This window comes from Chiroxiphia lanceolata, chromosome 2 (assembly GCF_009829145.1).
Source record: "Chiroxiphia lanceolata isolate bChiLan1 chromosome 2, bChiLan1.pri, whole genome shotgun sequence".
Classification (NCBI taxonomy): Eukaryota; Metazoa; Chordata; class Aves; order Passeriformes; family Pipridae; genus Chiroxiphia; species Chiroxiphia lanceolata.
Genome location: NC_045638.1, coordinates 59,335,144 through 59,354,258, shown reverse-complemented (window position 1 = coordinate 59,354,258; position 19,115 = coordinate 59,335,144). Strand labels below are relative to the sequence as shown.

Genomic DNA, 19,115 nt, shown 5'->3' with positions numbered 1-19,115 from the left:
TTAAGCTCTCTGGTGTTACTTGTCTTCAATAATTAACTCTGTTTATTGATATAACTGCTTTGGTTTGACTACTTTAAAATCTGGGGATTTTTCAGACTCTTTTTGGTAAAGCAGCTCTCTGGTCAGTCAAGTGTAGGGTAGTGGGAAATGTCCAGCTAAAAAGGCTCTGGGCTTTGACCGTCTTTTAAGGAACATTTTGCCATACAAGCAGCAGCAGAATTCAGTCTCCATTTTACAGTATGAAGGTGTGTTAGCCATTACTTCTAAAGCTGTGGCAGTAGGAGAAAATGCATAAACACAACCCGTATTTTCTTGTGCGAGGAGGATATGTTCAATAAAATATGACCCAAATTCAGCTCCTCAATACACAAGCTAAGTACCCTAAAAGTAGCTAAACCTTATTCTATACCAGGCCAAAAGAAAGGGTTTTGAGCCAAAAAAGTCTTTCCCAATGGAAATGGTCTTGAGAAAAGGTGTGAACACTTTCTACAAATATTGCTTGCCCGTGGTTTTGGATCAATGCATCTATGATAACTCTACTAAGAAAATTTATTTTGTGTTGTAAACTCTGGTGTCAATTTAAATCTTGAGCTGGTCTGCAGATCATGGAGGGAGTTGAATGTTTGCTAACACAGATAATGTCTCATAATGAACTAGTGCCTATTGGTAACAGCAGTTACTGATTTAGCCATATGATTAGCTGCCATCTGTGAGAAACTACCTTTCAATAAGTAACTCAAAAGAGGATTAAAGCCTTTGTCTGTGGTTTGTTTTCCTGTTATGCTCTAAATAGTTTGATTCTCCTCCCTTCCTTACAAATACCAGCTAAAACAAGTCTTACTCTGATGCTTATTTCTTTGGAATTCCTTTCAGCACCTATCTGCGAGTGATGGAGCTAAAACCCAGCAGTTGTATGGGGGGAACTCTTATGCTGACTTCGTTCTTAAGAATTCTTTGATATTCTTAATGAGATATGAAGAAGTCCTAAAATAAGAAGTAAAACTGTTCTGAATACATTGCCATCTGCAGGTCCCCCTAAAATCCTCCTACAATACACACATGCAAAGAAGACACTGTGTCTGAGACATCAGACACCATTATCCTTCTCTGTTATGCAAGAAAATGATTGCAAATCACGTTTGTAAGGAGATCATCATTATACACTTAGAGTGAACCTAAGCTGGTGTTTGGAAAAATTTTACCTGCCATTAGAAACTGAATCTCAAGCTAATATCATATTTCAGAAATGGTCTGACACAAGCCCCGAAGGAAACTGCCTTGAGTTTTGTCTGGATCTATATGCTGCAATATACAATACAGCTGAGTCCTGACATTGCAAAGATGCAATGTCAATAACATATGTATCCCTGTAACACAGATAGATACTTTGATTTGAGCCTCCAGGCTTGTTCTACCTACCTTCCCAGTAACTTCTAGCCTGAGCTGTATGAGGCAAGAGAAGGAGAACTTCCCACATTCATTCTTGCTTGAAACAAAAATCATTTCTGTCCAAAAGCCAATCCAGTCTTGATTTGGAAATTGGCAGTGATGGAAGAATCAACCACAAGCCTGGATAAATGTTTCCAATGGTTAATTACCTCTGTGGTTAAAAAACATTCCTTACTTCTAGTCTGAATTTGCCGAGCTACCATTTTCATCCACTGGATCTCCTTATATCATCAGCTATGTTTAAAGAATTCATTTTCTTTTTTTCTCTTGTCCATGTAGGCATTCACAGGTGGGATTTAACTTACTCAGCTTTAGCTGTCAAGTCCTCACTCTATAATCTAATTAATTCGGTAGGTCCCTTTGCACTCAATGCAGAGAGACAGCCAGCCTCAACCATGCTCCTTGCTGCTAGCAGACATCTACTTTATGTGACATAGCTGGGCATTGATTCACCTTCTCTCTGCTTCTTTTTGACACTGTATGTGGCCCCAGTGCATGGATGAGTCTTAGTGTGACTCTGCCATGTTTGACCATACACAGAACAGAGCTTTTGTAGAGGTGATGTCCCTGATGGGGCATTTACACCTCCAGGTTCTTGTCTAGCCTCCTTGAAATCCCAGATATATTTGCCAGTGACCTGATCCCTGTCGCCTGTCCACTCAGCATTTCATAGAATCATATAGAATGGTTTGGGTTAGAAGGCACCTAAAAGATCCTAAAGTTCCAACCCCACTGTGATGGGCAGGGACACTTTTCACTAGACCAGGTTGCTGAAAACCACATCCAACCTGGCCTCCAGGGATGAGACATCAACAATTTCACTGGGAAACCTGTTCTGATGCCTCACCACCCTCACAGTAATGGATTTTTTCCTTATACTAATCTAAACCTACTATTCAGTTTGAAAACATTCTCCCTTGTCCTGTCACTACCTGCTCTTGCAAAAAGTTCCTCTCCAGCTTTCTTGTAGGCTCCCTTCAGGTACTGGAAGGCTGCAATTAGGTCACTCCTAAGCCTTCTCTTTTCCAAGCTGAACAAACCCGATTTTCTCAGTCTTTCCTCGTAGGAGAGGTGCTCTATCCCTCTAATCATGTTGGTAGCCCTCCTTTGGACTTGTTCCTTCCTGTGTTGGGGACCCCAGAGCTGAATGCAGTAGTTGAGGTGGGGTCTCATCAGAGTGGAATAGAATCACCTCCCTGGACCTCCTGGCCACATTAATGGTGATGCATCCCAGGACACAATTGGCTTTCTGGGCTGCAAGTGCACATTGCCAGCCCATGTCCATCCTCTCATCCACCAGCACCCCAGGTCAGGGATGCTCTCGATCATCCCCCAGCCTGTATTGATATCATGAGTTATCCTGACCCAGGTGCAGCACCTTGTACTTGGCCTTGTTGAACCTCATGATGTTCCCATGGGGCGACTTCTTGAGCTTGTCCAGGTCCCTCTGGATGACATCACATCCTTCAGTGTGTCAACCACACCACTCAGCTTGGTGTCATCTGCAAATTTGCTGAGGGTACACTCAGTGCCTTCATCTGTATCATTAATGAAGATACTACATAACATTGGTCCTAATACAGACCCTTGAGGGACACCATTTGTCACTGATATCCATTGGGACTCAGAGCCATTGATCACTACCGTATGGATGTGACCGTCCAACCACTTTCTTACCCATTTTAACAGTCCATTCATCAAGTCTCTCTCTCTCCAATTTAGAGAGAAGGATGTTGTGGGGGACCACGTAAAAGGCTTTTCAGAGATCCACATAAATGGCATCTGTAACCCTTCCTTGTCCCTGATATAGTCACTCCATCACAGAAAGCAATTAGGTTGGTCAAGCAGGACTTGCCTTTGGTGAAACCATGCTGGCTGTCCTGAATCACCTCCCTGTCCTCCATGTACCTTAGCACAGCTTCTAGGACAATCTATTCCATGATCTTCCTAGGCACAGAGGTGAGGCTGACAGGTCAGTAGTCCCCAGCATCCTCCTTTCTACCCTTTTTAAAGATGGGTATGTTTCCCCTTTACCAGTCACCTGGGACTTCATCTGATTGCCATGACTTTTCAAATATGATGGAAAGTGGTTTGACAATTATATCAGCAAATTCCCTGAGGACTCTCAGATGCATCGCACCAGGTCCCATAGACTTATGTACCTTCAGGTTCTGCAGGTGGTCATGAACCTGATCTTTACTAACAGAGTGACTTTGCTCCCCCAATCCCCATCCTGCTGTCCATCCACTTGAGGGGTGTGGGAAGAGAAGTTGCATTGAAGACTGAGGCAAAAGAGTTGCTGACTACCTCAGCCTTCTTCTCATCCATTGTTATCAGTTTTCCAGTATTGTTTATCATGGAGAGTACACCTTCTTCGACCTTCCTTTTCTGGTTAACATAGCTGTAGAAGCCCTTTCTGTTATTCTTTGCTGGATTCAGTTCCAGTTTTGCCTTGGCCTTCCTCACCCCATCGCTATACAATCATACTTCATCTCTAAACTTTTCCCATCCCACTCTGGCCAGCTTAGCATCCAAACCATCTCCACAGCCTGCCTCTCTCCTTAGAGAGAAAGTAGGATGTTTTCTACACTTGTCCTCTTCCATCTTATGATTTCTTTCTGAGCTGAGGGGGAAAGAGTGGTGTCATTCCTTGATTCCATTAACAGGAATCACTCTAGTTTAATATCACCCTTTCAGATTCAGAGCAATTGCACTGAATCAGGTCACTAAGTCAGGGAATATCTACAATAAGAATCTGAATGATTCTGGAACTTATATACATGTCCAGCTCAGAGTAGCATATTTAGGAGCTGAAAACAATGAATGGAATAATGATACTACAGTGAGAAGAAATAACTCAGTAATGAAAATTTGAAAGTTCCTACTACCTGTATTCTTCGATCGATGTGAACCATTTGTACTTTTAGTGTCCGAGATACAGCAGACACTGAAGCAAAAGAATTTTTTATGTAGGGAAGAATCTCCAGCTGAGGAACATTGAAAAACATTAGCTGAGGTTTGAGTCCTTGTGAGTAAACAGATTGGGATCTCAAAAGCAGTGGAGTCGTAACATCACGCTTCACCCAGTGGCTAATGGTGAGAAATTCCACTGTAGTGGCAGTATAGCCCTTGAGACCACACTGGAAACACGCTGTTATTTACAGAGAAATTCACTCTGAATCAGTGAGTGTGCCTGTGTTTACGTGTGTGTGATCACAGGCATAACCCATCACGGATATCACACTAGCAGAGTACTTTTACCACTGCTCATAGAAGCATAGATGTGCCAAAAGCTGTGATCCAGAGGGAACACGTCAAAGGCTGAGTGAGAACAGTTAATCCTTCATGTTTATCCCATCTTTTCCACTGTAATTGCCTGCAATAATGCTGCCTGTTACCAGCTGTGGTAGGGTATGTAGGCAAGAATGGAATCAGGGGATCTTAGATCACCACAACTCCCTCCACGAAAGCTATTGCACTGTGATGGTAACATCCTGCCGTGGACACCAGCACAGCCTGGATTTGGATTGCAGTCAGATGCCATGTTCAGATGGCATAATTTCTAGCAAATCTCCATTCCTGTCCCTCAAAGCAGTGTCTTAGTCTCTTCTCCAATGCCCACAGTGCAACATCTTTCTGAATGTCATCATAGTTTGGTGGCAGTTCCCTGATGGGGTTGAAACAGATCACCCAGACTACTCTGATGTATAAGACCACAAAGTCTAACAAAACTGGGATTTAGAAAGATTTCTGGGGAAAAGTTGAATATGACCTAAACTTGTACTAGATCTTCACAGTTTGATACTGAAAGGTAATAGAGAGGATTTCCTTCTTTACCACAGAGATCTGAATTATGGACCTGTGCCCACCTCACAAGAGTGTTTATGCTTCATATTTATCCATAACAGCTTCATAGCTTACAAATATTTGCATATGATGGAGCTAGAATAAGACTTTTAAAGATTTGTAAATAATTTAGGAAGATAACTCCTATTCATTTAATGTAATTCTCTAGGAAGCATTCAAAAAATCCCAGTCACAGTTTTAAGAAGAAATTTCTTTCTGTGCCAAAAACCCTTTACATAGCTACTGCCAATACTACTGTGTAAATAACAACATTGTAAGATTTCAAAATCATGTTTATAAGCAGGAGCCACTATCCAGTGATTCACCAGCACTGTTGTAATGGTTAATTTTCCTGGAAAAGTACATTATTGCAACAATTTCTCTCCCTTTTTTTTTTTTGTGACCACAGTGTTTGTTTCATTATCTGTTTGTTTTTACTGCTGGATCTTAGTTTGGCACAGAGATCTTGGTATCTAAAAAGGGTTTTGAAAACCATCAGCATTTTGAAATATACACAAATTGCCAAGTACAATTGTACTTTTTAGCATCAAGGAGCAATCCTCCCTCTCAAATGGCAGTGTTTTTAAGTGATGTTTCAACTTCTGCGGCTGCAGTCCACTCTTTTATAATGTGGGAAATGCCCTGCCTCTGAACTGTGTAAGTGATACGTCACATTGTCCACAAGTCTGTTTTTTGACAGAAAGGAGTAAACACCTCCAGGGTCCTGAGGATGTGTTTTTAAACTGTGTCTGGTACTTGCAAAGATTGAGATAATGACAGCTGATAAGTCAGGAGAGAGGAAACACCAGGTCACGAAAGAGTTGCTGAGGACAGGGCAAGAGGAGCAACTTGAAGCAATAGCATAAAATGAAGTAAAGGAAAATTACAGCTTAATTGCCCAGAAGCTCCTAGACTGCCAGCTAAGCCTTCTGGGGGAGACAGTGCGAGTCCCAGAGGATAAGCAGTAAACACGGGCCTGGACAAAGCACTGAAAAATGTGCTGCCTGCCAGCAACCCTCCTGGTAGATGATGGAAATAGGAAGGGTGGCCTAAAATGTCTCAAAAGTCATCTGTGAAACATCTCTTGAGGCAGATAGGGAGCTGGAGGTGGTGACCAGTCCCTTCACCTCTTCTTGTTTCTATAGCCTTCTCACAATTTCCTGTCCCTCCTCCTGCTCACTTCCCCACTTCCTTCCTACCCTCCCCTCTAAGGGCCCTCTTAAGCAGCTCTCTAAATTGTTGTAACTCTCTCCAAGAAGTTTGATAGCACGGTGACAGTCTGGGTTATCACAGCACACAGGAGGTATCAAGGTCACTCATATCATCATCACTGAATGATACTTGCTGTCACAGCCCTTCATCACCTGCAGCTTGTAAGATGGCCACAGCTCAGCTTAAGGTTTTCCTGCTAGAAAATGGGTATGAATGTTTGAAACAGGGCCCTGCCATCATGGGATGGATGAGACATATGGGTGCAGCAGGCTCACATCCTCCTCACTGCATGCCTGTGGATCTATGCTCATGGACAAGTGGGCTGAAGTTTTCAGTGTTGTGATGGATGTTTTCAGACATCCATCAGAAGGTTGGTCTCACAGGACGTGGACACCTGGGGAGCTTGGAATGAGGAAAGGTGCAGGACAAACATTCTCCTTTTCCATAAAGAACAAGGAAGGCACAGAGAGAAGCATTTTGAGTAATGTCAAAATTTTCTCACCCAAAAGCGATCTCTTTGCGTCAAATTCCTCTGAACTAATTAAGACATCTACATCTAGGCATCCTGAGTACCTCTACATCATCAGGAGCAATAAGCACACCTGAAGGTGGACTTCTCATCTATAGGCAGACATTTCAAATGCACCATATATTCCTTTGCATTGACTCAAGAGGGATTCAAGAGTGAATTAGCTCAGATGTAAATAGTTGTGTTGTAGACATACAATGGCAGGTGACATGGATTCTGTCTTTATGCCTTGACATGCCCTGCTTTCCCACTTCAGCAGGACTGTAGGCAGCAAAGCTTCACACTACTCCTGCTTCTGAAGTTTAAATTCCCTTTGTCTTTCAATCCATTTTTTATTTATGCTGGACTTTTTGTCTTCTTCCTTGCCACTCCCTATAGGCAGAGCATTCCTTCAGTTGAGGTTTGACAAATATCCTTTTTCTTAAAACAGTGCAGAGCACATCTGCTCTGTGGAATACTGCAGCTGCAGCAGACCCATCCTGAACATGGTTTGCTCAGCCCTGCGGTGCGCTGCTGCCACTGCCAAGGGAGGATCTCCTCTCACTCCTGCTTCACCAGTTTCTGATTTCGAGGTGGTGCTGGATTCCACAGACAATATAACCAGTTTGCCTCTCTAAAATTTGGAAGGTCAAGTCATTCCCCTGTACAGACTGAAAGATAGGGGAAAAGCGAAAGGAGACATGAGAACTGTCTTGCGACTGTCACTGGATAAATGACTTTGCTAGAATGGAGAAATGAACTGCTCTCTGTGGACACTGAAGATCGGATGAGAAGCAATGTACTAAAATTACAGCAAAGGTTAGCTGTTAGGAAAAGAATGGTTCCCTGGGGACACAGTTGGAAGATAAGGTCTCACAATCTGTTTCCAACTGCCAGTCCAGGAACCACTGCAAGCCACAGCTCTTCTCATCTTTTTCCTGTTTCCTCAGCCTCATGCAAATTCATAGGTAGGTTCAAATGCTCTGCCAGGCCCTGATATGCCTCCTGACCAAAGCTGAGCCTCCAAAGCAAATGATATTTTCATTGTCTCTAATGTCTTCTGCAGTCTACCCCAAACTCCACATGGCAGTAACTAAGTAGTAGCAGTACCAAAGCCAGGTGGACTTTGTCATATTTATCTCCATGGACTTCCAATACAGCCATATAGGTATATATAGTCTAACCCTGGCACTACACAACACTGTCGTCAGGTCTCAGATATCCTCTGTGTCTCTGTCCTTTCCCAATGAAGATTTAACGAGTATTTTTTCTGTGACAATAAGAATTTGATAGCAAGAAGAAAAGAAATCTTTTCCATTCCCATTTTCCTTGGGGACCTCCAAGACTTGTTACATGTCCATCCTGTCTGAGGGGCAGACACATGAGAGACACCTCATACTTCTGGTTTCTCCCAGTCACCAAGACCAGGAGAACATTTTGAACATGTCCTACATCATGGAAACAGCTTTGCTGAGTCACATCCTTGTGATGAGCGGGGATTTGCCTAGGGGACACACCTGGAAATATGAGCTCAGAAATACACAAAGACACTGGCCCAGCAAGCATGCTTTAGCAGAGTCTACACTTGCTCTGACACCCTGTTACTCTGTCAGATGGTCATTATAAAGCATCTTACTCTTTAGGTAGGTACCCAGCTGCTCACCTTCATCCTGCTGTAAGGTCCAGTCCAGCCTGTCCATTTCTACAACCTAAAGGGTAAGATCCTGGCACTCTTCCAGAGGGCTATCCCTTTTGGAGGCAAACTGTGCTGCTCGTGTGTGTGTAATGATGTGTGTTGTCCCTCACATGATGTCAGTGAGTCAGATTGCCATACACCATATCTGTCTCTGTGGTGCTGTGACGGTTTGTGTGGCCCAACCTGCACAGACTTCACCAAGCCATGCCACTGCTTCCTGAGGCTCACAAGGTGACATGGAAGTACAACCGTATGTGTTGCCCTGCTGCAGTAGCCACACTACAAAGAGGAAACCATTGTCCTGAGGGGGAAAAAAAGTCTCAGGATTGACTGGAACAAAGGGGAGGGAGGCATTCCCTAGGCTGGACCGATAACTTGTCCTTGTGCATTTGGGCATAGACATCATGAGCCAAGTTCATCCACATAAAACAATTCACAGAACCTGTTTAGTGACTGTAAAGATCCCAGGAACTCCTTCACATCTCATCTTCTTAGGTATCATGTCCTGCACAGAGGTCTCAAGCTAGGCAAGTAGAAATGGGATTTGTTTCTATCACGCGCAGAGTCAAGCCCAGCTTAGCCCAAACTCATGGACCTGGGCAGGTTCAAGAACTGCTGCAACCCTCCCATCAGTCCTGCCAGGACTGGCAGCAGAAAGCCCTCTGAGAAGGGGGTGTGAAGCAGCCTCAGGAGAGACAGAAGGAGGGGGGGACTAGCAAGGGGGTTGGGCAAGCCAGGCAAGTCGGGTGAGGTGCTGAATGAATGCATGCGTCATTCCCTGAGCAACTACAAGACAACTCCCCATGTGGCTGCCTTTTCTAGGCAGCAGCATGTGCCTGCACACACTGTATGTGGGTTGCTGCTGGGAATGAATCCTCTCTCAGGAACTAGCAGATGAGTCAGGGTTGACTCAGGTCTTCACAGTCTTCCTTGCTCCAGTGGTACTGGGTAGAGGAAGCAAACTATGAAGCCTGTTTGTATTTTTTCTTTGTGATTGCTAATTTTACCATACACTGTAAAATATGCACAAGGGTATTTTTTCTGGACAGACTTTCCTGCTGCATGCACACATTTAGCTGTAAATCCCGTCTTTCATACAAAAAAACAACTTCGTTTTATAAGTGTCCCGTTAGGCCAGAGCATGCTTCATATTTGCGGGGAGACCATTCTGTCCCATGTGAGGTATCTTGGAAGCAGTATGTAGCTCTTCGAGGACCTATTACTAATTTGAATTTATTGAGTGCTAACAGACAAGCATGGTGCTTTATGGTCACATAAGGGAACCCCTGTGGCTGCAACATTCAAGAGAAAACTCCCATGAAAGGTGGAAGCCCTCTTGGCTTAAGGGGCTGAAAGACATAGTTTTGGTTTTTGAAATGATGGCCTCAGGGGCACTCTGCAACAAAGTATGATAAACAACAATGGGAGTAGGCAGGGACTTTGTCCTCTTCAATCAGCTACATAACATTTGCTACACTGATTCTGGTCTGCCTGAGCTATATCCGAGGAATGCAAAGATGCTGGGTACACAGAAGTAAAATTTGGTCTGTTTTCATCTGTGTAACCATGAGAAGACTACCTTCTCATTCTAAAGCCAGTCTGTGGGTTTCAGGTTTTCTCTGGTCTTTTGCATTGTGCTCTCCCATCACCCTGTCCTGCAAAAGGGAATGACATCTCTTGGGAGTCTGTGGTTGCTAAAGAAGGTATAGTAATAGAGGAAAAACATATTCCCAAGCTATTTTATTTTAAATGATATTTCTGTCACTATGTTTCAGCAATGATGAGTCACAATTCTGTTGATACTGATAATTGATCATAAAATTCTGGGTCTGGGCTTGACACTACAGAGTAGTAAACCATGCAGATTCACACATAGAGAGTTTTTCCTCTGTAAAATAAAACTGACTGCTCTACGTGAGCAGATATGTTTGGGTTTCCTGGCTGTCTGTTTCTGAGACATTTTTGGTAGCTTCACAAAGTAGAATCTCAGCAAACTCTTTACCTCATGAAAATGGCCTCAAGATACTTGCAATACTTAAACTGTCATAAAGGTAAAGAGCAAACAGGCTTCCTTCTTGCTGTAGATGGAAGGAGAGGTGAGCCCCAAAAGGGCCCCCACACATATTCTCTTTAAACTAGTGACGCAGTGACACATGCAAAGGAATCCAGGAAACCATCCTGCTAACCTTTTCCAACTCCTGCAACCTGATGTGTAATGGTGAGGGTGATAATGATTAAAAGAAAAATCTGTTATGTTTGGGGAGGTGATAAGGAAAACTACTGTTTTTTAATTTTCCCTCCCACAGGTTAGATTACACTATAAAGAAAGAATTTACCCAAAGGCAGATAATGCTTAAACCATTTAGAAATAATTAATAGACATTAGAGTCATTGCATACTACAGAAAAATGTGTCCTGAAAGGCTACACAATAACTTTCCTTGTCAGAGTAAGGATGTTTGTTTAGGCTTAGTTGGTGCTTCCTACTACCTAATTATCCAGAAATGAGGTAGCTGTGCTCTTAAGCAAGTCAGAAATGCACACTGATGAATGCTGGGCAACACAGGCCACATAGTTTTCAGAAAAACATTCAGATATGTTGGCAGATTAGTTTTGCAGGTGGGAGCAGTGAGTCTGTCTGCTTCTTTAGATGTCTTTCTTTTGTTTTTTCTGAAAAATCAATATTGCATTGTATTTCATCTGTAGAATCCATTCCTTCCTTTTGTAACATCATGTACTAAAGTAGCACCTTAGAGACAGCTGTTGCCTCTGCTTGGAATCCACCAGGAGCATCCTTCTGGCCATGGCCAGCCACAGGACCTCCCTTATTACTCATGGGTAAGCATCATTCCTCTTTGGGACAGTGGGAGGAGGAGGAAGGAATGGATTCTCTCCAAACACCGAGTGCACAAGGCAGTCCCATAAAACACAAAAAGCCATAGAATCATAAAATCATTAAGGTTGAAAAATACCTCCAGTATCATTGAGTTCAAGCATTAACTCAACACCATCGTGTTCACCGCTAAACCTTATCCTCAAGTTCCACATCCCTACACTTCCTGAACACTTGCAGGGAAGGCGATTCCACCACTTCCCTGCACAGTTTGTTCCAATGCCTGACCACCTTTTCAGTGAAGAACTTTTTCTTACTATCCAATCTAAACCTCTCCTGATGCAACTTGAGGTCATTTCCTCTCCTCCTGTCACTTGTTACTTGGGAGAAGAGACCAACTCCCACCTCGCTGCAACCTCCTTTCTGGTACTTGTAGAGAGTGATACCATCCCCTCTGAACTTCCTTTTCTTCAGGCTGAATGCCCTCAGCTCCCTCAGCTGCTCCTCATAAAACTTGTGTTGTAGAACCTTCATCAGCTGTGCTGCCCTCCTCTGGACTCACTCCAGCACCTCAATGTCTTCCTTTTAGTGAGCGGCCCAAAACTGAACACAGGATTTGAGGTGCAGCCTCACCAATGCCAGGTACAGGGGGAGAGTGCCATCTCCTCAAGCCCATTTTGGCTGTCCATTCTCCCAGGGCATGGGAAGTGCCGCTGCCTGGCTGCTGGAAACCCTTGCACCCCAGGGACAGTGCAGCTGGCAGAAAGAGAAGCTAAACAAGTCCTAGCTCCTTTGCTTGTTAAACAGTACCGTGGAGGAGGAAGGGGATACATCCACTCCTGAGGTTTTGCAGGGGAGGTTGGGAAACATCCTTTTTTCCCCTTAGATTCCTTGCAGCTGCAATTGTAAGGCCCAACCATGTCCCGCACTGGCAGCACAGCACAGCACAACTCTTTCTGTCGGTGCTGCTTCCTACCTCACGCTGCTTACAGCTGTGGCACACAAGTCTTGGTTTGGCTTGAAATGGGAAAGGTCTGTCCCACTGGGCTGGGATGTAAACAAGAGCTTAGCTTTACAGCAGCTGGAAACCAATTTTCTGGATTTGCTCCTGTTGTTTGCCAAATACTTTCTATTCACGGGAAGACGATGAAAAACATTTAGATGAGATTGTGGCTGTCTAGTTCCTAGCAAGCTGTTATTATTAGGGAGGGGAGGAAAACCCAAACCCAAACCCCAAAAACCTGGACAAGTTACAAACCTTCTCTATAGCTTAAATAGAGGCTTGGTCTAATTCCTCCAATTGACTGGAGCTGCTCTTGTCATTTCCCAGACAGTCACTTAAATGCATGTAACCTCTTTAACTGCTATGTCTGTTATTGTACTGCGTTCCTTTGGCCAAACTACCCAGGTTTGACATTACAAACCAGGACATTGAAGACAGAGAATGAAAAAGGCAATAAATACCCTGCTAACCTCTCCAGCAATACAGAAGCAATAGCAGCAACATTTTGCTTCAGGAACCTGTCCCCAACCTCTTTTTCTAACACAAAGGTACTGAATGTATGGCAGCAACTGCTGGGTTTCTCGGAGAGAGAGGGAGGCCCTTGTCAGCAAAATGTAAGAGAAATGCCAGGACAACTGTCCTATTAAAAAATAAGCAGACAACAGATTGACTAGGGGATACTGTAAATGCACAGAAATGGACCAGGAGAAGTTCATTTAAAGTATTTCCTGCTCCTTTCTCTAATAAGACTTCCATTTGCATGAGGTAGTATCTCGTGCCATTGGGGTCAACATATATTTGCAGGAGATTCTTGAGCCCAAATGACCCAATCCCTGTGTTCGGGATGGAAAAAAAACTTAACACCTCCCCACCACCTCAAAAAAACCCCTAAACCAAAGCAAATCAAAGAAAAAAAGAACAAACAAACAAACAAAAAACTCAAAACCAAACCAAACCAACCAACCAACCAAACAAAAAACCCAGAAAAAATAGTGATGTCCCCTGTGGCAGCAATAGGGATATGAGAAACACCATTACAGTTTTTGGATGCAGGTTGAGTGGATAAAGCTTTAGCTGTTTCTACTCAACCATCCTAGCACTGAGGGCTCTGTGGCAGGAGAGTGGATGTGCTTCAGCTGGGACACTACAGAGTCAGGGCAGGTGGATGTCCCATGATTCACTCATTGGGTGGGTAGACAGCAAGATAAAGGCAGAGACAACAGAGGGATCCTGCAGGGATTAGTTGATCATATAAAGAAATCACATGCTTTGGTCTCCTTTCCAGGATGTGTTCAGTGCTGTTATTGAAGAAGAACATGGAAGCCAAGTATAATGGAAATTTACAGTTATTGCAGTGACACTCATAGGTCTACTTCGACTCAAAGCTGAACATATACCCAAGCAGTTAATCAGACATATTTCCTGTCCTGAAGAAGTTTTGGCCCAAATGCACATATCAGGACAAGGATGGGAAGAAAAATGAAGACCAGGCAAGCCTTGTGGACACCCAGCCCATGGAGGCAGCGCAGTCAGGGGAGAAAGGAGCCCTGGTGCTCTCCTCGCACTGGTGTACAGCTACAGCCAACACTGCTTCCTTGGGAAAACTCCATGGTTGAAGTAATATCTGATCTCTGAACTCCTCTGAAGTAGATGGTGAGTCTGGAGTCACAATTTCACGGACTTCTGTCCAGGTAGTTTTAGTTACCTCTTTACTGGGAAAAATGGGTGGAGGTAAACACCTTAATTGAGGTACTTCTATCAAGTCAAAATTACGCATCTATAGACCACCAAGTCACCTACTGCTGCTGCATGCAAGCAGTACAAGTGCCTTGAGCCTTACAGGGCCCCTTCAATGTTGTGATTGTTTAGCAGCCCTGAATTACACTGTGGGAAGTGAAGGAAAGTGAAACTTTTTAAAAGCCATTTTAAGCAAAGTAGATTCCCTATAAATCCATTTTGCACTCCGGGTTAGTTCCCCAGGCCCTTGGTGTAATACTACTGTCTCTTCCTACATGCCTTTTTCAGCGCAGGGCAAAAGCAAACTTTTCCCTCTTGATCTCCTCTGTTAAGCTCAGTAGAGATTAGGGACCACAACTCTTGCTTATGCAGGTGCAAGCCAGAGCAGTCACAGGGAAGTGACTTGGGTCTTGGCAGTGCTATGATTTGCTCCATTGTGCAAATGGGATCCCAGTGCACAGCAGGCTTCCCACTCCTTATTCAGTTAGTGGTTTGTCCTGGACTGACCTGGATATAGCAAGTGAGAAAAATACCGGACGAAACCTCATTTAATCCTTGATTCTCTTTTAACTACTAACCAAGCCACCTCTGTACAAGCATGATACATTGAGAGGATGTGGACAAATATATCTGTGCTGAGGAGTGGCAGAGGCTGCAGTCCGCATTTAGAAATGCTGAGCGGAGTGTTTTTCTAAGCTGGCTAATTAGTATGGGCTTGAAACTAACGGCTGTGTTTAACTGACAAGGCAATATGCCCTTCACTCATCCCTTGAGATGTCAGGAGAATTATTTCTTTTGAAAACATGCCTATTAACTCGTTCGTCTCTATCCGCTTTGATCTTTTCAATATAATACTTTCCCTCTCCATTTCATTTCTCCCTATGGAGGAAACCATGAAAGCAAATCATACTGATTTGCAAACAGCTCCTCCTCCTTTGCCTGCTGGGTTGCTTGGCTGTGCCAGTGGCCTTGGTCTCACGTGAGGAGCTGGGGAAAAGACAACACTATGATCACAAAGTGTTAGCACTTGTGCAACCTCAAAAAGATGCTGCTAAAAGATCTGAACTGCTGTTAAAAGATGTCTGAACTGCTGTAGATGCCTCTGTCCTTCTCCAGGGCAGCAAGGAGATCAGGAAGAGACAATGATTCAGCAAGTCACAATTTTCCTCCCAGGTTGTTCCACTGAGATCTGGATCAAAAGAAAAATTGATGACCTGGCCTTTAAATGGAAAGGAGGATAGGGTTTTCTGACAAATTTCATTATGATCCAAGTACCATGCAACCCTACTGCAATATAGATCCATACACCAAGATACTTGTTAATATCTGGTGAAAACAGGGCAGAATCTAAAAGTAAATAGTAGGAATGAAAAAAATGAAATACAGCAATAAATATGTACTGATATTTAGGGCCAAATCTTGCCCTCAATTTGAAGGGTTCTGTATAACAGTAGGAAATGCATGTGGATATCTGCAATTGGATACACTGTTCATTATATTCAAGAATTGAGAAGTTAATTGCCAAATTGGCAAATGCTGCACTTCTCAGTCTCAGTACCAGTGGTGAATCTGGCTTTGCATAGGAGTCGTGGGAGATTTTCAGTGCTTAGGTTGCCCTTGAGATATGAGGCATCATTTTGCTAGGTAAATGTTTATCTTTTGCATTTCCAGAAATATGCTTGAAGAGACTTTCTTCTCTCCCGTAAGGGTCTATTTGGCACTTAAGAGACTTGCTAGCTTTGCATTTCCAATAGGGATGCCTCTATTTTGGCTACTACATAGGGGGAATGGGCTAACAGTAGCCGTATTCCAGGAGCGCTGAGCACTTCTCCACATTATTTACAGTAACTGCAAGATGCAGATATTTAGGACTTCATAAGGTCAAGCCACAAGGTCTTAAAACACCGCAGCATGGAATTATAGTCCTATTTTGAGGCACCAACATTTTTGTTAATTTTTTTTCAAGCTAGCCATTGCCTGCAGTATCACACCAAATTAAAAAAAAAAAAAAAGAAGCAGAAAATGCGTAATGGAGTAAAAGAGGTTTGGCTGTGAATAACATTGCTATACATTGTGCACCAAAAGGAGATGACTTCAGGGACAAATGACCCTTGTGACAGACTTCCCCAAATCACAGGATGTCAATTTGTTTTTTGAAGGCACCTACTATGTATTGCAAAGGACTGATGTGAAAAAGTGCATGCTGTCCCTAGACTAAATAAGTGTTGCTTTGTTTTCAACCTAGAAAAGACAGAAAGAAAGATGGAAAGAAAGGGAGGGAGAGAGAAAGCATGTCACAGATGAAAGCATATTCTCAAAGGTCATGCCAGAGTGTCCTTACCTCAGCAAATGCTCTGGATTAACTTCATAATGAAATAATCCTGCTGTCTGATACTGCCTGAGAAATAAATGGTGTTCTTTTAAAGTTCTTGCCCATTTCACAGCACTTCCCTCTGACACTGTAATAAAGTAGGTTGCAGCAAGTATCCTGCATGCCATGCCTCCAAATGTACCAGTTAATTACTGAGTCCTTTAAACCTACTAACAAGACAAGCCTTGTTCTTTCAACCTATTGCTTTTTGCCAAAAAGAAAAAAAAAAAAAAAAAAAAGTCTGTTGGGCAAATAGATCTTTCCAGAGAAAACAGATTTGTTTCCAAATCAGTCAACTGTGCTGAACTGGAAAGGAAGAAATGTTATTTTTTCCAGGATGAAAGCAAAACAAGATCTCTCCCTGTTTACCCTGTCTCACCCATTTTAAAGAAGGTCAGTTTAATTCCTTCATTCCTTTTCCTGCTGTCTTATTTATCCTGAAGTCCTCTAGTCTTTTTCAATTTCACTGGCAAAGCCCAGCCCAGTTGGTCCAACATAGGAGTGCACTATGCTATGCTCTTCCCTGCCATGTGAAGATGCTGAATAGAGCTGGGTGAACTGTAAACATCCAGACATTCTCCTTTCTTACTTGCTTTCCCATGCTTCTGAATAAAAACATAAATCTCAAGCACTTATTGTTGATTTAGTTTCCTTTTAGCATCTTATTCATTACAGATGCTCTGAAGACTGTAAAAACAATCACAAATTCAGACTGCTCCACCCCTGTCTGTTGTGCCATGCTGAAATACAAACCCCTATACCACAAGTATCTTTTAATACTGATGCCTGGGACTGAGTTTGAAAGGAAGGAATGGCAGTAGAAATAAAAGACAATATAGTAAGCAGGAGAAAAGAGCTTTTGTACCCTCATAACAGGTAGCTTTTGATCTTTAACTCAGAAGGAGCCTAGGGCAACTCCTGAAGGGTGACTACACTTGAACTACAGTCAGTAGAGGCCATCATGTTTGCTTATATCAGCCCAGCTAGCACACAAGGTATGTTTTGCATGCCATAGAGTCAAATGCATAAGTAGATGTACATTTCTTTAATAGCCGTGGACTGTAAGAGAGGGTCATTAGATCGGTTAGTTTGATCTACTAGATGGCACCTTAACAAAAGAAAAGTGCATACTACTGAATTCTCCTGTAAGTGCTCTTAGTGTGCTGGGTTAGTTACACCAGCTTAACCTCTTCTGTGGTCACGTACACTCCATTGACTTTGGAGCATCAGCATCAACAAAACAGCCTGAAGGGAGGTGTGTGCTACCTGCCAATATGCACGTTTTAGAGTAAAAGGCTCCAACACATGATCGAGTGCCCATGCCTTATCTACAGCCTCTTCCACCCTTGTGTTACTCATTCCTGCCTCGGGTGCTGAGTGTGCAGACTCTACAGCAGCTTCACTGGATGAAGGGAGCTGTGAAGTCATGACTCAGGCACCTTAACCTGACCAGGAGCCTGTGCCCTGAATGCGTCTGGGCAAGTCTAGAGGCAAAATGGGTTCACACAGTGCACACACCAAAGAAGCCGGGAGAGCCACCACGGCCAAAGGCTCTTTGTGAAACTCTCCAGTGGTATGTTGAACCCATAGTTGAACTCAGTTCTCAACTTGGCTTCTAGACAGCCCTGTTGTCCTATGAAATATGCTACTTTTAAAACCAGAAAACTATAGGATATGATATATGGTAGTCTCTACAGGATTCCACAGCTTTGCTAACAAAAGGAGCAGTAATTTCACATCTGTCATTGCAATTTCAGTTCAAGCACCCACATTAAGGGCAGCAGTCCTTGCAAAACAAACCAGCTCTCCTCCATGCCTCCCTTTGGTGACTAGTCAGACTTTATCCACTGTCCTGGAGCTGTCAGTGGATTCATTTCACCATGTTCTTCACTTACCCAGACGCTAGAAGATTAGTTATGCATTTTGCTCTTTTCTGATTTTAGTGGCACAAGATGCAGACCTTTCAACACCCACTGTCCCACCAGAAGTCCTTTCTGCATTTCAATGTTTGTTCCTTTCAGAGGTGGTGCAGGGCTTTCTAAAGTTGCCTCCTGCTGAAGGGAGAACCCTACAAGATGAGATCATCTGCTTATTTCTAGGGAAAATGTCAGCTCAGGAAGCAACGTACTCTTTCCCAGAGTTCTGCATTTCCCAAGGGGCAACACCTCTCTCAGGAAGAGGCACATCTGTTTCTACACCTCTTTGGCACATCGGTTTCTATTAGAAGTAATTGCCTCGGTGGCACTTTCTTCAAAGTGCATTCTGTGATGAGAACAACTGATCCCACAGTACCAAAGCCATTTAGAAAATGCTACCTACCTCACCTTAGCTCAGGCACTCACTGCTGGGATATACAGATATATTGTACACACATACATGAAAGTTGCCACGCTCCCATTGAAGTCAACAAGAGTTATCTGAGGGAGAAGATGGCATCTTGTTTTTATTTATAACCAGTGTT

General features: G+C 43.3%; 1 long non-coding RNA gene across 1 annotated transcript in view; it reads right to left on the bottom strand.

Annotated features, from left to right (window-relative positions):
* Window positions 1-16,779, bottom strand: part of LOC116783251 — a 29,448-nt gene extending 12,669 nt beyond the window's left edge. The window contains exon 1 of the long non-coding RNA XR_004355582.1: window positions 16,625-16,779. This is a non-coding gene — a long non-coding RNA (uncharacterized LOC116783251). The remainder of the gene's footprint in view (window positions 1-16,624) is intronic.
* Between the last annotated feature and the right edge of the window lie 2,336 nt (window positions 16,780-19,115).